This window comes from Tursiops truncatus, chromosome 10 (assembly GCF_011762595.2).
Source record: "Tursiops truncatus isolate mTurTru1 chromosome 10, mTurTru1.mat.Y, whole genome shotgun sequence".
Lineage (NCBI taxonomy): Eukaryota > Metazoa > Chordata > Mammalia > Artiodactyla > Delphinidae > Tursiops > Tursiops truncatus.
This window is the reverse complement of record NC_047043.1, coordinates 71,775,651-71,793,893: the sequence shown is the minus strand read 5'-3', so window position 1 is coordinate 71,793,893 and position 18,243 is coordinate 71,775,651. Positions and strand designations below refer to the sequence as shown.

At 51.6% G+C, this 18,243-nt stretch overlaps 1 protein-coding gene across 1 annotated transcript in view; it reads right to left on the bottom strand.

Moving 5' to 3' along the window:
- The window catches only part of ABHD6 (abhydrolase domain containing 6, acylglycerol lipase), a 120,617-nt gene extending 102,444 nt beyond the window's left edge, over window positions 1-18,173 (bottom strand). The window contains exon 1 of the mRNA XM_073811267.1: window positions 1,275-18,173. The gene's annotated coding sequence lies outside the window, so the exon portion shown is untranslated. The remainder of the gene's footprint in view (window positions 1-1,274) is intronic.
- Window positions 18,174-18,243: the final 70 nt, after the last annotated feature.

Here is an 18,243-nt window from a genome sequence, read left to right as displayed (position 1 = left end):
TTTTTCTTTAATACATTTATTTATTTAATACATTTATTTATTTATTTTTGGCTGTGCTGGGTCTTTGTTGCTGCACGCAGGCTTTCTCTAGCTGCAGAGAGCAGGGGCTACTCTTCGTTGTGGTGCGCGGGCTTCACATTGCGGTGGCTTCTCTTGCTGCGGAGCACGGGCTCTAGGTGCACGGGTTTCCGTAGTCGTGGCGCACGGGCTTAGCTGCTTCGTGGCATGTGGGATCTTCCCGGACCAGGGCTCAAACCCGTGTCCCCTGCATTGGCAGGTGGATTCTTAACCACTATGCCACCAGGGAAGTGTTCCATTTCTTTATCATTCAACACAGCAAGTATTTTGGCAAGTCTTGAGAAATGGAGATGCCTCTATTTCCAGTCTTCGCTATTTTCTCGTCTTCATCAACATTCCTTTCCTGCCTCAAACAAACATGCTCCCCAGTGCCCTTCATCCTGTCCCTGTGAGTCAGTGGCGCGGGTGGGAAGGAGAGAAGGGAGCTTCTCCAGGTCAGCGACCCTGGCTCCCATCTCTCCCTCGGACTGAAGAAGGCAAGTATAAAGGGCAGTTGCCAAACCGGGAGAGGAAAGAGTGACAAACTGGAGGCCACATCCCTCTTCCCTCCCAGAAGGAGAAAACGCACCCATCTCAGGGATGTGTGGGTGAGAGAGGTTCACACCTGTGTCAGCCACCTAGGACCCCTATCGGGGCTTCCACCCAAAGAGTCCTGAAGGCAGAGGCCACGCTGAGGAGCCAGTATTCCACGTCACTAACCCACAGGTCACATCTTGAAGGAGGAGTGGGTAACCGCGGTCCCACAGGACGCTAGCAGCAGTGTGTTCAAGCTTTAGGATTCAGGGAAACTACTGAAATTAAGTAAATCTAAAGGAATTTCAAGGAAACAAGGATGCGCACGCATACACACTTGATCCTTCTGGGAAAATGGGATGGAAAACAGTGAGGGCTCTGCATGCAACACTCGCTGAATGACTGCTTGGTTCCCCAGGCTTCATGGGGCCAAGGGCAAAGGGGGCGGCCCTAGTCCAAGCCACTGCCTCTTGTTTGATGACATCACAGCCTCCTTACTGGTCCCACCACCTCCCCACTACAATCTGTTCTCTTCCCACAAGCAGGGTGTGCTCCCTAAAATGCAAATCTCATCCTATCTCTCCCCTGCCTTAAACCCTCAATGGCTCCCCATTTCTCTCCGCATAAAGACCCAAGTCCTCACCACGGCCCACAAAGCTCTGTGGTTCTTGGCTTTCACTTACCTTTCCAGCTCCATTTTCAACCATGTACATTCTGTAGCCACATCGCTTTGTTCCTCTGTTCTTCAGGCTCTCCCCAGCCTCTGGGCCTCTTCACGTGCTGTTTCCCTCCTCCTGCATCACTCTTCTCCCCCTTCAGTTAGCAAACTTCTCATTCCTCGAAACTCAACTTAAACCTCACTCAATCAGAGAGGCCTCCCCTGATCAGCTCTCCCCAGTCTACTTTGGGACCTTTATTTACATCTTCCCACAGTGCCCTGCGTGTCCCCTTCCTAACCCTCATCACATGTGTAATCACCTGTCCAATGTCTGTTTCCCATCCCCAACCTACTACCTCTATGGGAGCAGAGCTATGTCTTCTTAGTCACTGCTCAATAAATTTTTGTCAGGTTAATTAAACTCAGGGGGCACAACTGTGCCATCTTGGAGTAAAAAGCAATAGCCTTTACACAGTTATCCTTTAAAAAAAATTATTTTGAGCAAAAGATAGTAAACAAACAAACAAAAAAGATAGTAAACATTGGGTAGTAGAATTGTTGTAATTTTTCTTTTAGAAATCCTTCCGGATGGAAATACCTAATTTGCAAAGTCAGGGAATGATTTTTGCTGGTTCAAACTGGGGATTTAAAAAAATAACAGTACCCTCTAGTGTACTGTAGTTTCTCAAAGAACACCTGAAGGATATAAACTAGAATGGCAGGAATTCCCAGGTGGTCCAGTGGTTAGGACTCTGTGCTTCCACTACCACGGCCCTGCCGCTGAACTAAGAACCCACAAGCCTGCGTGGTGTGGCAAAAAATAATAATAAAATAAAATAGGGGGACTTCCCTGGTGGTGCAGTGGTTAAGAATCTGCCTGCTAATGCAGGGGACACGGGTTCGAGCCCTAGTCCAGGGAGATCCCACATGCCATGGAGCAACAAAGCCCGTGTGCCACAACTACTGAGCCTGTGCTCTCGAGTCCCCGAGCCTCAACTACTGAGCCCGCGTGGCACAACCACTGAAGCCCGTGCACCTAGAGACCGTGGTCAGCAACAAGAAGCCACTGCAATGAGAAGCCTGCGCACCACAACCAAGAGTAGCCCCCGCTCGCCGCAACTAGAGAAAGCCTGCGTGCAGAAATAAAGACCCAATGCAGTCAAAAAACAAACAAAAAACTAAACTTAAAACAGGAAGGGCTTCCCTGGTGGTGCAGTGGTTAAGAATCCGCCTGCCAGTGCCAGGGACATGGGTTTGAGTCCTGGTCCGGGAAGATCCCACGTGCCGCGGAGCAACTAAGCCTGTGCACCACAACTACTGAGCCTGCGTGCCACAACTACTGAGCCTGCGCTCTAGAGCCTACGTGCCACAACTACTGAAGCCTGTGCACCTAGAGCCCGATCTCCACAACAAGAGGAGCCACCGCAATGAGAAGCCCACACACCGCAACAGGTAGCCCCCGCTTGCCACGACTAGAGAAAGCCCGCACACAGCAACACGCAGCAAAAAATAAACAAACAAATGAATAAAAAATAAAACAGGATGGCACCAGAGACACAAGAACTAAAACCTTAAAATCCAGCTAAAGGTAAACCTCACTGTGGCTCCTTGAACTTGCCCCCCACCCTCCTACCTCAGGTATTTGCAGTGCGGTGCCTTCTGCCTAAACTGCCCTCCCCTCTTTGCCCCTCTAACCTGTGAACACATTGTCCCTCTCTTTGTGGGTCTAGGGCTATCACAGCCTCCGAAACTCCATGCAAACTTCCCTTCTCTAAGACGAACGCTCCGGTTTCTCTCGCCCACACGCACACGCACACGCACACGCACACGCACGCATGCCCGCCCCTTACCCGAGGGTCAGCCCACCTGGCGTATAGTCCCCAGCTGGCCCAGGTTTCCACTGATTGTTAACAAGCCCGTGTTCTTACCTCCTATGAGTTCCCTGATGGCGGGAGAAAACGTGTTAGTTATTTGCAAAAAGTCCTTCTGCTGACCCTCTCTCCTCTAGGAAACTCTTTTACTTTCCCCATCAAATACCCTGGAAGTTTTATTTTATTTTTCCAACTTACTTATTTTGAGATTCCTGCTTGAGTTACTTTAATAGTTTCATAGAGGTTAAGCTGAAGATGTCTTTAAAGATAGTAGTAATAATAATAATGACAGCAGCTGTCATTTGCTAAAGCTTGCTCTGGGCCAGGCTGTGTTTTAAGAAGGAATGGTATACACTATCTACTAAATACCAACAATAGCACTAAAAAGGTGGGCTCTGTTGTCATCTCCATTTTAGAAATGAGGGAACTCAGGCCCAGAGAAGTTAAACAACTTGCCCATGGTCACACAGCTGGCGAGTAGTGGAGGTGGCACCTCCCTCCATGAGGCAGAGTAGGCGCAGGGCCTAGGGCCACAACACTTTTAGGGGCCACGGAAATGTTTTAATTTCTTTCAGGATAAGAAGGGAAAAAATAAAAATTTAGGTTGAAGACAAAGTTTTAGTATATAATATTAACATAACTGTCTTTATACCAGTGTTGTTGTAAAATATAATTTTTACTATTTTTTCATGGAAGAAGGGATTCGTGAAGGCAAAAGTGCACTAGGACCCACAAAAGTCATAATGTGGCCCTGGTGGAGTCAAAAGTCAAATCAAGTCAGTATGCCCCCAAAGTTAATGTTTTCACTAGTCTAGTGTAACCCCATATTACAGGTGAGGAAATTGAGATCCAAGGCCACACAACAAATGCATGGCAGAGCCAAGCCGAAAATGCAGGTTTCCAGTGGTCCAACCATGGTACCCTGTGGTCCAACACCACCACCTAGTGGTCTTGCCGGGAACTTCGCTTCAGTCAAAGGATGAACCTAGAGAGAGGGCACAGGTCCGGATACCCCCAGGAAGCAGCTACCCGCCTGCCCTTGGACTCCATACTCGGCAGTGGGGAAGCCAGGCCAAGGCACCAACTCCACATGCTCTCTTTAGGTTGTCATCAGAATTCACACATCCCCCCTACACACACACACACACACACACACACACAAAGGCATCCCTCTCCCAGGGCAACAGAGCTATCCCTCCGAGTTAATACTTGTAAAACACCTAGATTGGCCCTGTGCGATAGGAATAGCATGTGAGCCAATTTTTAATTTGAAATTTTCTAGTAGCCACATTAAAAAAGCAAAACAAGGGAACTTCCTGGCAGTCCGGTGGTTAGGAATTGGCGGTTTCACTGCTGTGGCCCACGTTCAGCAAGCCGTCTGGCATGGCCAAAAAATAAATTAATTAATTAAAAAGCAAAAAGAAGTAAAACTAATTTTAATAATGTATTTTATTTAACATAGGGGGTCAGCAAACTACAGGCAATGGGTCAAATCTAGCCCACCACCTGTGTTGTTGTTTTTTTTTTTTGCGGTATGCAGGCCTCTCACTGCTGTGGCCTCTCCCGCCGCGGAGCACAGGCTCCGGATGCACAGGCCCAGCGGCCATGGCTCACGGGCCCAGCCGCTCCGCGGCACGTGGGATCCTCCCGGACCGGGGCACGAACCTGTATCCCCTGCATCGGCAGGCGGACTCCCAACCACTGCGCCACCAGGGAAGCCCCCACCACCTGTTTTTTTAAATGAAGTTTTATTGGAACATATCCACACCCATTTGTTTATGTACCAGCCACGGCTGCTTTTACACTGCAACAGCAGAGTTGAGTATTTGCTTATTTGAGACTGGATGGCCCACAAAGCTGAAAATACCCACTACCTAGTCCTTTACAGAGAAAGTTTGTTGATCCTTGATTTAACCCAATATATCCAAGTTTGGTCATTTCAACATGTGATTCAATATAAAAATTATTAATGAGCTGTTTTACATTTTTTATTATACTTATATACTTACAGCACATCTCTATTTGGATGAGACACATTTCAAATGCTCAGTGGATACATGTAGCTCATGACTATGGAACTGGACAGTGTGGGTTTAGAATAAGGCCCTGCATGTAGCAAATATCATAGAGGTGCTCACTAAATACGTAAATAAATAAATTCCCCAGAAGTATTAAGCCCTAACAACCTGGAACATCCATTGCTTGTTATGAATCAACCTTTTTCCCATGTTTCTAGAATGGTGCTAGCAATGTGGTATCATCCTTGGGAGAACTGAAAACATCATCACTCAAATCATGTTCCAAAAGACTTAATTTATTTGCAAAATCCCAGCTGTGAAAAGCTGCCCTGGTAGCAGCCTGTCCTCTTCTAAGCAGCTTTGCAGCCTTGCTGCCGATAGAGATAATCATAATAACAACTAGTATAATTCACATATAGAGAGCCAGCCATTTGCTAGGCATTTTCTGAGCATTGTTTCATTTAATGACAGAAATAATGATGATGTCCCTCAGGAGGCCTACCCTGACACCCCATGCTGGCTTAGGCGTCCCCTCTGCGCTCCAAAGGTGCCCGTCTTCCCCCATCACAGCCCTTCTCACTCTGTGCCATGAGCTCCAAGATTTGCCCCCTCTGCCCCAGGGACCCAGCCTAGACCTGGCCCCTGGGAGCTATCAGATCAAGGTTTGTTGCATTCAAATGACCCCAAAGAACGCAGTGGGCTATCTGGTTGATTACAGTGGGCTATCTGGTTGATTACATTCGGCAGGTATTTCTCAAGCACCTGCCTCTAGGGTGCAAGGCTGCGGTGCAAGTTCCCAAGGATCACATGCACACAGAGCCTTGTTCACGCTCTCTGCCTCCTGCTCTTTCCCAGTCAAGAACTTTCCCAAAGTTGATAAGGGAAAAGCAGGCAACTTAGTTCAATTTGCTGTTTTAAAACTACTAGCTCCTTTGTGGAGTTTCAGGCTAAGGGGAAAACTTGGAGACACCTGGAAAGTTCCTCTGGGGGTGGTCCTCACAGAGCTGTTGGTTTGCCTCGTTCTTTCTTCGGCCAGACTGAGGGGCTGCTCTTTGAACGAGCGGAGTAGAAGGGTACCACAGTGCCCTGATTAAGCAGGGTGGGCCCGTGAGCATTTTGGTTTCACAAAGGGCTGTGCGCAGGGCTGAGACAGGCTGGGACCTGGGGCCCTTTGCTGCAGTGCTGCAGTGCTTGCACCTGGACACACCTCTCCTCCAGCAACAAAGTACGAAGAAACTGTATGTGACTAAAATAACTGCGTGCATGCACAGTTGGGGCAAATTCTGGGCCCAAAAGATACAAAAGACCAAAAACCCCAACTGCCACTTTTGAAGAGCCTGGAGCAAAAGTAGGGGGTCAGGAGCAAAAGCAGGGTACTGCACATGCCCCCTGCACACAACAGCACCTAAGGGGTGGGCCAACCACCTAAGCCACCCCTCCCGCTCGACCCCCCGGACACACCCCTACCCTCACCCCATATAAGGAACAAGCTCGCCCCTGCCTCAGGGAGTGAGCCAGCAGGCAAGGAACATGTTGTTTGCTCTCACTCCCCCGCTGCAGCAGGTGCCCCAGTAAAGCATGCCTGAATTTCTTGTCTGGACTCTGATCAACTTCTATCGATTAAGGGGGCCAAGAACCCTGGTTGGTAACAGGGTGAATCCTTGGGTTCCCTCCATGCCAGAGGCCTTGTAAGCAATGAGGTGCTGTGTGCACCAATGCTGGGTAGGATGCCAGCCACAAACATTTGACATGTCTGGGATTCTGGGAGGGAATCCAAGGAAAGAGGAAGGTCCTTCAAGATGGCCCCAGTAACCAAGGTTTAGCTACCAGAAGGGAGGGGTTATGAGCTGAACTGTGTCCCCTCAAAAAAAATACGCTGACGTTCTAACCACCAGTACCTCAGAATGTGACCTTATTTGGAAATAGGGTTATAGTAGATGTAATTAGCTAAAATGAGGACATACTGGAGTAGGGTAAGCCCCTAATCCGATATGACTGGTGTCCTTATAAGAAGATGGCCACATAGGCTTCCCTGGTGGCACAGTGGTTAAGAATCCACCTGCCAATGCAAGGGACACGGGTTCAAGCCCTGGTCCGGGAAGATCCCACATGCTGCAGAGGAACTAAGCCTGAGTGCCACAACTACTGAGCCTGTGCTCTAGAGCCCGCGAGCCACAACTACTGAGCCCACACACCAAAACTACTAAAGCCCGCGCACCTAGATCCCGTGCTACACAACAAGAGAAGCCACCACAATAAGAAGCCCATGCACCACAACAAAGAGCAGCCCCCGCTCGCCACAACTAGAGAAAGCCCACGCACAGCAATGAAGACCCAACGCAGCCAAAAATAAATAAATAAAATAAATAAATTAAAAAAAAAATAGATGGCCACATGAAGACAGAGACACAGGGGCCATGTGATGACCAAGACAGAGACTGAGTTATGCAGCTGCAAGCCAGGGAATGCCAAGGACTGCCAGCAAACTCCCAGGAGCCAGGAAGAGGCCAGGAAGGGTTTCCCTGCAGGTTTCAGAGGCAGCATGATTTTTAGGCTTCTAATTTTCGGATCTGTGAGACAACTTTTTGTTATTTTAAGTCACCCAGTGTGTGGTCCTTTGTTATGGGAGTCCTAGCAAACTCATACAGGAAGGGACTTGTGAGTTTAGGGTGGTGGCCAAGCTCACATCCACCCCTAGAGCAGCCGCAGGGCACATCGGGCTCTGTGGCAGAGATGGGCTAGGTGTTTGGGGACCCTCTCCCTTCTTCTTCCTGGCCACCTGGTCACACAGCACTCCCAGCCTTCTCACATCTAGAAGTCATGTGATTTGCTCTCACCCATAGGATGTGTTGGCTCCAGGCCAAGGTGGTCAAGGGTGGGCATGTTCTCTCCAGGCCCCTGTCTCTCCTCCCTCATCCCGCAGCTGGGTGTAGAGGACTCAGGGAAGGACTCTGAGGCCCTAGGAGATGGCGCAGCCACCAGATGGGAGGAGCCTGCGTCCCCAGATCAGCATGTGGCAGGTGGCCTGCTGAACACCAGATTGCACTGTGCTGTAAAAAATACATTTTTTTTTTAGTACGTTTGAGCAACTGGGATTTAGGGGCTGTTTGTTACAGCAGTGAGGCGACCCTGACCTGTGCAGGTTCTTGGAGGTGTGAGAAGCAGAAAGTAAACTTGGAAACGACTTCCTCCCTAAACTCTGGGATACCCTGGGACTGAGCAATTCTGCTATGGGTCCCTTCAACAGGATGTAGAGAGTAAGGACAGGGATATATCCCCCTCCTCTCCCCTTAGTACCTTAAGAACTTAAAGATGCCCCTCCCCTGCCCCAGGTCTGCTGCTGGAGCACTTGGAGGTTCCATTGCTTCCCCCAGGAGAGTGACCTGTGCTGGTGATGGTGATGGCAGGGGTGAGGAGCTCTGCAAGGAGCTGAGGTCCCTGAGGGCAGACAAGAGGCAGCAGGTGGGCCCCCCTGAATCCCAGACATGTGCCCACCTTAGAGTAGGACTCGTGCCTCTCCCCGCTTGGCAGAGCTGAACAGAACAGAGGGAGGGTGGGGCTGGCAGTGTCTCTGTTCTTCAGGGTCCAGACAGACCACAGGAAAAGGAAGGAGCAGCTTCTGAACCCCCAGCAAATTCACATCCGCTGGTCTGTTCGCCGTGGGACATGGAAGATGCTCCTTTTGATGTAAAAGCTCTCTGTGATGGGCTGGAACCTGGCGTAAGCTGGAGCCCTGGTGTCCTTCATGGATTCCCCTGAACACAACAAGGGCCCGGTGCTGGGCCCACCACTCCTGCCAGCGCACCCACAGCCCAACACAACACAGTGCCACAGCTGCTCCAGCTGCTAGAACAGTGAAATGCTTCTGCGCACTTAGCAACAGCGCTGCCCCTTGTGCCCCTTGACCCCTACCCTAGGCCCCCCATTCCTTCTTAGGATCCAGTAACTAAACGGTATGGTTGGCAAAGCATGGGCATCTCGAGACCCTGCTTTGGCTCCATGGCCAGGATCTGCCCTGATTGGGGGCACGCAGGTTATACTAATTGTTAACTATTTCGATCCCATCTCAACCCCAACCTCACTTACCCCTCATCACATTTCTCCCCTTGTCTAGTGATTCCCCAGCCATCCCAATGCTCCACGGTAAACACCTCCAGGGTGGCCCAAGGCTGAACTAGCTTCCCAAATGCCCGTTGGCTGCAAATCCTCCCTGTTGAATTAATAATAATAATAATAGTACCAGTTACCATTTCTTGAGCATTTACTATGTGCCAGGCACCAGACTGGTGCTTTCTATGTGTAAAAGGCACTTGGGGCTGACCTAGCTGGGGCCCAGACAATGCCTTCAACCCCTCTTCTGTGGCTATTTGCACCCACTGAGAAGACACAGCTCCTGTCTGTACCTGTTTGGGGAGGGGAGAAGTGGTCAGCGGAAGGTCTGTCATCTGTTCCCCATCTGGCTTCTGAACCGGTTGGGTTAGGGGCATGAGGCCAGATGCTTACAGAATATTCCAGAGATTCTGGGAGCAACTGTGGGTTTAAACAGAACACTATGGGGAAAAACTGAACTTTGCCCTGAACCCAGCACTGCCCTTGTACCCAGGGGGCAGCCAGAATCAGCTCCCCTGACTCCAATGCTTGGGTTGCTGGATAAAACGTAGGATGCCCAATTACATTTGAATTTCAGATAAACCATGAGTAATTTTTTCAGCATACGTATGTCCCATGCCACATTTGGTACATACTTACACTGTTTATCTGAAATGCAAATGCAACTGGGCATTCTGTATTTTAATTTGCTCCATCTGGAGACCCTATGCCTGGCAGTGGTTTCACAGGCAGCAGGTATGGACCTGTGGGCCGAGCAGGAGAGGAGGAACAGGGAAGCCCCATGTGAGGCCTAAACTGAGTCTTGCACTGTGGGCACAGGGAGTCGGGCCCTTCTCAGAAGAATCCGATGGGGGAGATTCGACCTGGGACCCTGCTCAACGTCCCACCCCAGCAGGCCTTCCCTGACTACCCTGTCTACCATAGAAGCCCCTCAGCCTCCATCGCTTTCTCCTGATTTACCTCTTCTGATAGCCTTGATACTCAAGTGTGGTCCATGGACCAGCAGCATCAGCATCGTCAGGGAGCTTGTTAGAAATGCAGAATCTCACCCCACTCACGTCACTGAAGGATCAGAACCTACATTGTAACGCGATCCCCAGGTAATTCCTGTGATGGTAAAGATTGAAAAGTGCAGCTCTGTAGCACGGACCACAGCCTGACACTACTTCATCTATCTGTCATCGGCTCTCTGTGAGGGCCCATGTCTGTCTTGCTCTCTGCTATACACCCCAGGACAAAAAGAGGAGCACATATTAAGTGCTCAATAAACATCTGTTAATGAATGAATGAGTGAATGAACAAACAAACGAACCAGAATTCAAACCCAGCCTGGTAATTTCAACCTGAGTCGCTCTGTGCCTGTTGGTTCACTAACTCATTTTGGGGTAGAGCCGGGATTCAGTGGCTCCAGATCTCCCTCTCCTGGCTGTTCTGAACGACAGGATTATATGCTGAATGAATGAATGTGTCCTACCCACCTCATGCAGCTTTCTGAGGATAACTCCTGTTCGGGGTGTTTTCCCGCCTGATTTCACCAAAACCCTGTGACAAAGGAAGGGAGGTACTCATTTGTTCCCAGTTTTCAGGTGTGGAAACTGAGGCCCAGAGAAGTTAAGTTTCTTGCGTGAGCTCACACAACATGAAAGTGGCAGAGCCAGGATTTGAACTCACAACCTCTTGATTCCAATTCAAGGCCTCATTCCCTAGTCCATACTCATTTATCCCACAGTGACTGAGTGCCAGCCCCAACCTGGGAGCTGTGAGGGCGTTAATAAAATTAACTAAGAAGCCCTGGAAGCCCAAGGCCTCACCAGGCCAGATGGATCCTCAAGGAGTGGTGATAGTGCTGCGCAGACTCAAAAATTGCAGGAGCACAAAGGTGGGCTCAACTAGTCTCCTGGAGGACTCTTGGAAGACTTCCCAGAGGAGGTGACATCTGAAAGTTAGCCAGCAGAAGATGGGGCAGGAGGAACATTCTAGGTGGAAAGACCAGAACGTGCAAAGGCCTGGAGTCCTGCTCAGAGAATAGTGAGCCAGAGGAATATGATGAGGGACGAGGCTGGGCCTGCCTGCAAAGGCCTGGAATGGCAAGAGGGTGGTGGCCCTTACCCACAGGCCAGCTGTACTCCCAGGACGGAAACTTCTCCTCCGGCTTCTGCCAATGCCGATCCCGGAGGTAGGAGGCCTGGCCTTGGCCGTCGAGGGATATGCCTTGGAAGAGCAGCTGCAGGGTGCGGGGGGACCTGCTTCATGCCTAAGCCCCCTGGTTTGGTCTGGCCTGCTAGCCCCCGAGTTGCTCTTCGGGTCTGCCTGACTCTGTCTCCCTTGGGCGGAGGGCCCTGGACACCTACTCCCCTGGACAGCTGATCCTGGAGCCCCCTGGTCTCTGGCCATCCAACAGGTAGCTGGTGGCCTGGGATGGCCCCACTCCCAGACTGACCTGAAGGGGGCCTTTTGGAGCAGCTTCCTGGGCAAGGGTCCCTCCTTCAGGTGCTTGTGGCCATAGCTGATGTTCCAGGCGACCTGGGCGGCAGTCTCCTTCCGGATGTGCTCCTGCCAGCAGGCTTGCTTCTGGGAGGTGAATAGATCCCTCGTGGCAGTGAGGGCAAGGGGGCGGGGGAGGAAGGAAACATTCTGCCGCCTATGTTTGCACTGCTGGTGCCTCATCTCCAAGGATACGTGCAGCCAATGAGGGCTGGGTTGCCAAGGCCCTGCCGGAGAGGAGAGGCTGGGCTGCTCAGGGCACTGCGAGCCACACACAGGCAGTGGGTGGGACAGACCAGACTGAAAAAAGGAGCAAAGGCCACACCTACCCAGGGTGCCTGGGAGGGGGCCCTGTTCTGCCCCAGAGGAACCCAGGGCCTAGGCCTTTCCTCCTCATACCCAGAGGATCCCAGGTGGCGCATGGGGTTCCACTGCCTCTAGTCCATTCAGCAAACCCCAGTGTACACCTACTGCATGCCAGGCACCCAAGGGGGTCTAAAGAGAGGTCGTCTCCACTCCAGGAAGCTCTGGTTACTCCTCACACACAGCTCTGCCACTTGACAGCGGTATGGCCTCATCTGTACAGCGAGATGATGGCGGGAACTACCCTTAGTGTTCAGAGAATGACGTTAGAACAGTGTTTAACAACGTGAGACAAACAGCACCTGGCACGGAGGAAGCCCTCTGTAAACGTCAGCTGATGATTAACAAGCAGCTGCTAGGTGCCAGCTGCTAGGCTGCACTCCGTGTGCCTTAAGCCACCTGCGTGATTACTGGGGCTCGCAGAGCCTCCTTTTCAGGTGGGGAAATGGAGGCCTGGAGAAATGATGTGCCCCAGGGCACACTACTGGTGTATGGTGGTATCCACTCTGTGCCAGGCCCTGAGCTGGGGCTTCACTGAGTGACTTCACTCAACGACTAATAGGCTCTTTTTAAAAAAATATTTATTTATCTATTTATTTATTTGGCTGTGCCAGGTCTTAGTTGCGCCATGTGGGATCTAGTTCCCTGACCAGGGATTGAACCCCGGACCCACTGGACCACCAGGGAAGTCCCACTAGTAGGCTCTCTTACGTCACTTTTCCAGGTGAGAAAAGTGATGCTCAGCAACATTAAATGGTCGCACTGGGATTGACTCCAAAGCCCACATCTCTGTTACAGACTCTCCCACGGAATGTGACAAGCATCGTGAGAGAGGTGCAGGCAGGGCGGGGCAGAGGAGGACCCACCAGTCACCCCAACAGCACCATGAAGTCAGCCTTCTGGATCCTCACACCCTCTGCCTTCTTGACCAGGACCCTCTGGGTGAGTACCAGTGAGAAAGAGCTTACCCACAATGCCCTGGGGCCACTTGCCTTTCCACTCTGCTGGGTATGCTCTTGTTTATTCATTCAACAAACATTCACTTGCTCTTGACCCTGTGCCAGACACACAGCCAGGTACTAAAGGGAGATGAGAAGGGACAGAGCCCACAGGCTTCCTGCCCTCAGGGTTTCTCAGTACAGGAGAGACAGATGCCCAACCAGGTGGATAGAGGGGCAGGCAGGGAATTTGGGGGATGGTCTGGGAAGTCTTTCTGGAGGAGGTGTCCTTTGATTAAGAACTGAACCATAAACACTGGTTCATGGCAACTCTCTTGCTGCAAGGTAGGTTGGGTAAGGACGGAGGGAGGAAAGTCAAGAGTTAGGGGGCTGGGGGTGGCAAGACCCTGGGGTGAAACGGTAGTGGGGTCTGGTGCCAGAACTCAAGAAAGTCTCCCTGGCCCAGACCGCCCCCACCCACAGACTGGTAAGCCCAGGTGTTCAGAGCACAAAGAGGGCAGAGGTGGGTGTCCCCCTCCTTGGGGCTTTGGAGACCCTGTGCCTTCCCCACCACCCGGGCTGCCCACGGTGCTTCAGTTTAAGGATCCAAGGTGGCCCCTGGTGGTCACTGCAGTGACAACAGCCCAGGCGGCTATCCTCCTGCCCAGTGGACAGGCTACCTCCGAAGGGAGGGGAGTGGGAGGGTGCAGAGAGGCAACCCCTGAAATGTTGCCTTCCAGTTGGCACAAGGACAGCCAACCGCCCACAAGGAGAGCCGCCTTCAGATTCTGTTCCCTTGTCCGCGGGCGCCCACCCTGTGCCAGGCCCTTGCGAGCAGCTTCAGGACCCCAGGTTTTAATTCAGGTTTCCCAGGTTTTAACACAACTTGATCATCGCTACCCTCTCTGAGCCCTGGCAAACTCCCCTGTAAAAATTTGGGGATAATCTTAAGAGTCAGTGCCTCATTGTTACTTAGGACATTTCTTACTGTAGATTTAAAAACTCATTTAAAAGCCACCAACAACCCCTGGGAAGGTGTGGAGGCAGCCCCCAGGTCTGTCTCTGGCCTAGGCCTGCGCTAGGGGAAAAGAGGTCACTGCAGCTCAGAAACAAGGGGAGGCCAGGAGTCAAGCAGGGGCACAGGTGCCTCCCAGCTTTCTGGCCACGCTCCCAGGCCACCAAGGACCCACTCTATCCATTTCCACCGATGAGGCCCAACCCTAATCCCCAGCCTGGGGCTCTGTCCAAGACCAGGGCCTTTCCTAGGACTCAGTACTTGTGTCTTTAAAGTAGCCTCTCATGGAATTAAGCTCTCAGAGCACTTTACACGAGTAATAGTAATTCTGTGAACCCTTACCGTGTGCTGGATACAGTGATATTCTTTCTGTGCGTTTTGTTGGTTAATCCTAAGGGCACTGTATGGGGCAGGTCCCATTACCCTGTTTCACTGAAGAAAAAATGGAGGCAGTTTTCTGTGAGGGTAAACCATCAGTGGAGGTCACAGCAGGACCAGGATTTGAACCCGCTGGCCTGTGCTAATAACCACCACGCTAAACGGTTTCCCTACAAACTATGCTTCCTTTTGTGAGGTATCCCTTCCACTCTGACTTGGGGAGCTGAGTCTCCCCAAAACTCAGGCATCCCCTCCCCCAGCAGCTCTGGGTGAAGGAAGGTTTGCCCAAGTCAGTTGGGAGATGGATGTGTTGTGGGATCTTTCTAGAGGTTAATCTTAGAATGGCTTTTCCCATTATCTTCCCATTTTATGGATGAAGCCACTGAGGCACAGAGACAGCTGAGACTGGAATCCAGACTTGCACCTGCAGCATCTGACCTGCTGCTTTCTGAGCGTTTCACACACATTAGGTTCTTTTGCTGCTACTAGTGGGGCCTGAAGCAGGCGTTTCCGGGGCTCGGTGCCTCTGCCAGGACTTGCCTCTCCTCTGAGATCATCCCACCTGCGTTCAGCATCAGCTTTGCCTTAAGAATGTCCACACTGACAGGGAGGGGTGTCCCTAGGACCACCTAGGGAAGGCGGTGGTCACGGCAGAGGGAGTAAAGTGGGCAATAAAAGGCCTGCGGGATTCTTTCATCTTCGAGCTTTGTCCTGGGGAGATAAGCAGGGCCGTTGGATGCGAGCCACAAATCAGGCTCGTAAACTCCCCATCTCCTGCCAGCCTGCTTTAGCGGAGAACTCTAGCGGAAGAAGGAAGGGGTGTGGGGTAGGCCACCCTAAATTCCTTGCACATGAGCCGGTCCCCTGTGGGCTCAGGGGCCCGGACAAAAGCCTTATCACAAAGCAAAAAGGATCCCTTTGTTTAGAAAGATTCCTCCCACCATGTTTTTGGGCAGCATCCTGAGACCAAAGCCAGAGAGAAAAAAATCAGATTCAGGCTTGCCTTGAGCGATGTGACATTTTCACTCCCTCTTGGAGTTATGAGTTGCTATTGTGAGGAAAAGAAAAAAATTAGCTAAACAGGCTGTTTCTGGGAGAGTTTTCATTAGCTGAAATACTCTGATTACAAAGCCCCTTCCCCTCACAAGGGAATGGAGACTTGGAAAGATTTCATTCCTTTGGCTGAGCACTAAGGCCAAAGGGCACTTAAATTAACGATCTTGCTCCCCATTTCAAAATACAAACTGGACTCCCCTGGTGGCACAGTGGTTAAGAATCCACCTGCCAACACAGGGAACGAGGGTTCAAGCCCTGGTCTGGGAAGATCCCACATACCACAGAGCAACTAAGCCCGTGCGCCACAACTACTAAGCCTGTGCTCTAGAGCCCACGAGCCACAACTACTGAAGCCCACATGCGTAGAGCCTGTGCTCCGCAACAAGAGAAGCCGCCGCAATGAGAAGCCCGCGCACCGCAACAAAGAGTAGTAGCCCCCACTCGCCGCAACTAGAGGAAGCCCGTGCGGAGCAACGAAGATCCAACGCAGCCAAAAATAATCTAAGAAAAAACAAACTTGGGGGGTTGACAAGGATTGAGCACTCATTTTGCCACTAACCTTTACTCTGCTAACTTTTTAAAATTAATTAATTAATTACTTTTGGGCTGTGTTGGGTCTTCGTTTCTGTGCGAGGGCTTTCTCTAGTTGCGGCAAGTGGGGGCCACTCTTCATCGCGGTACGCGGGCCTCTCACTGTCGTGGCCTCTTTTGTTGCGGAGCACAGGCTCCAGACGCGCAGGCTCAGTAGTTGTGGCTCACGGGCCTAGTTGCTCCGCGGCACGTGGGATCTTCCCAGACCAGGGCTCGAACCCGTGTCCCCTGCATCGGCACGTGGACTCTCAACCACTGCGCCACCAGGGAAGCTGATACTCTGCTAACTTTTAAGGCTGTGCAGTTTTCAAGGCAAATTAAATCCCTATGTGCCCAACTCATTTTGCACCAAACTCATCAAAATGTGGCTTTCAAGGCCCTTTGAAGTCTTAAGACTAGACACATGGTCAAGGGCCCACGTGTTTACAAACGCACTGGAAACAAAGGGAAACGTTAATAAAATGTTTCCTTCTTGGCAGCACTGCTGATGAGTGCTTCACGGGGTTGCAGAGGGAAACTGGATGAGGAAGAGGAGGGCGTCTGGGCTTGGAAGGGGCCAGGCCTCCTCTGGCTTGGGGATCTCTGCAGGGCAGCTGGCAGCTGCGGTCTGCCTAATCTCCACCAGCCACCAAAAGAGCGATCGTCCAGCCAACCCTTGGTAGGAAAGGGGCAAAGTTAGCCAGTGAAAGTCAGAAAGGGCCTGGCACCGCTGGTCCAGGGTCAAGTTTCAGTTTTCAATGTGTCTGCACAAACAACAGCCGGTTCCCATAGCAGGAAGTCCAGGTGCAGATAACAGTCGCCCTGTGGTTCTAGCCACTGACCAGTAGAGAGACGCACAAATTTCACTCTGAGACGTCTTGGACGTAACTGTCGGGGGACCACCAGGCGCAGCCCCAGGTGCTAACAAGCGGCCCGTGGAGGAGGCACATCCCCTGGCAGGGTTTGATCATAGAAAGCAGTGGCCAACACTCTCACAGCTCCCAGTGGGATTCCATCTGACCCTCACAACCACCCCAAGGGGGGCACATTCTGAGAGGTGAAGCAAACTCCTCAAGGCCACACAGCCAGCTAGCACCCGAGCCAGGACTTAAGCCCTAGACTACCTGATGCCAAAGTCCAGCTGTTAACTTACAAATGCGGTCTCCCCAGAAACCACCTGGCTTCAAGCTGGGCCCCTGTTTTCTTCTTCTGGCAAACTCAGCCGACTGCTGCCTCTCCAGACCCACTGGGCAGAGCCTGCATTCCCCAAAGCCCACGGGCCTCCTGGGGTCCAGGACCAGACATTCACGGTGCAGGCCCACAGATAAGGGTGCTCCCTTCAGAAGGACGGGCAGGAGGAACCTCCTTGTCTCCAACCCTCCTCCCACCTCTCAGAGGGACACAAATTGCCAACCTTGATCAACAGCCAGGTGTCAGGAAGAAACACAGAAAGATCTAGAGTCTTCCTTCCCTGCCCTTCCGTCCACCGCTCACCCCCAATACAAGGCTGGGGGTCCAGAACAGACTTCCCATCATCATGGCAACTGCCAGAGGCTTGCCTGGGGGCGCGGCTCCTGTTCCCATGGTGGGATAAGCAGGGAGGCAGAGCTTCCACTCTGGGGACAAAAAGGCAGGGGGCCCAGGGTCTGCCCCAAGTCAGCTTTGGGACTGCAAACATGTCAATTCAGCACCTGAGTTAGTGTCGTCACCATAAAATCATGTCACAGCACTGCTGTAGGGCAAGAGGAGGCAAGGGCTGAGTGTGCCCTAAACACGCAGCAAGGAGAAGCTTCCCGAACAGAAAGGAGGAACAGAGGCAGAGAGGATGGAGGGAAGGCGGCACCACCAATTCCAAACCCTGCTGTCCAAGGGCAATGGGATGACAGGTGATACTGCTTCCCTATTTCAAGGGTTTCCCAGGTCATCAGGAAAAAGACTCTCTCTCACCTTTTTTTTTTTTTTTAAACCATAGCCTTCCCCTCAGTGGGTTTCACATCTGGGACTCTTAACCAGGGCAAGCCCTAGCAAACCTCTCCGGGAGGCTGTGTTGGTGCCAGGACCCCTCACCCTGATAAATTCACACTGAGGCCTGCGGAGAAACAGAACGTCCCCCCGCAAAAAAGAGGCGAGCCTCCCTGTTACGACAAGTTGCTTAGCCTGCGTTCTTTCGGCCAGCGTTTGGGAAAGCCGG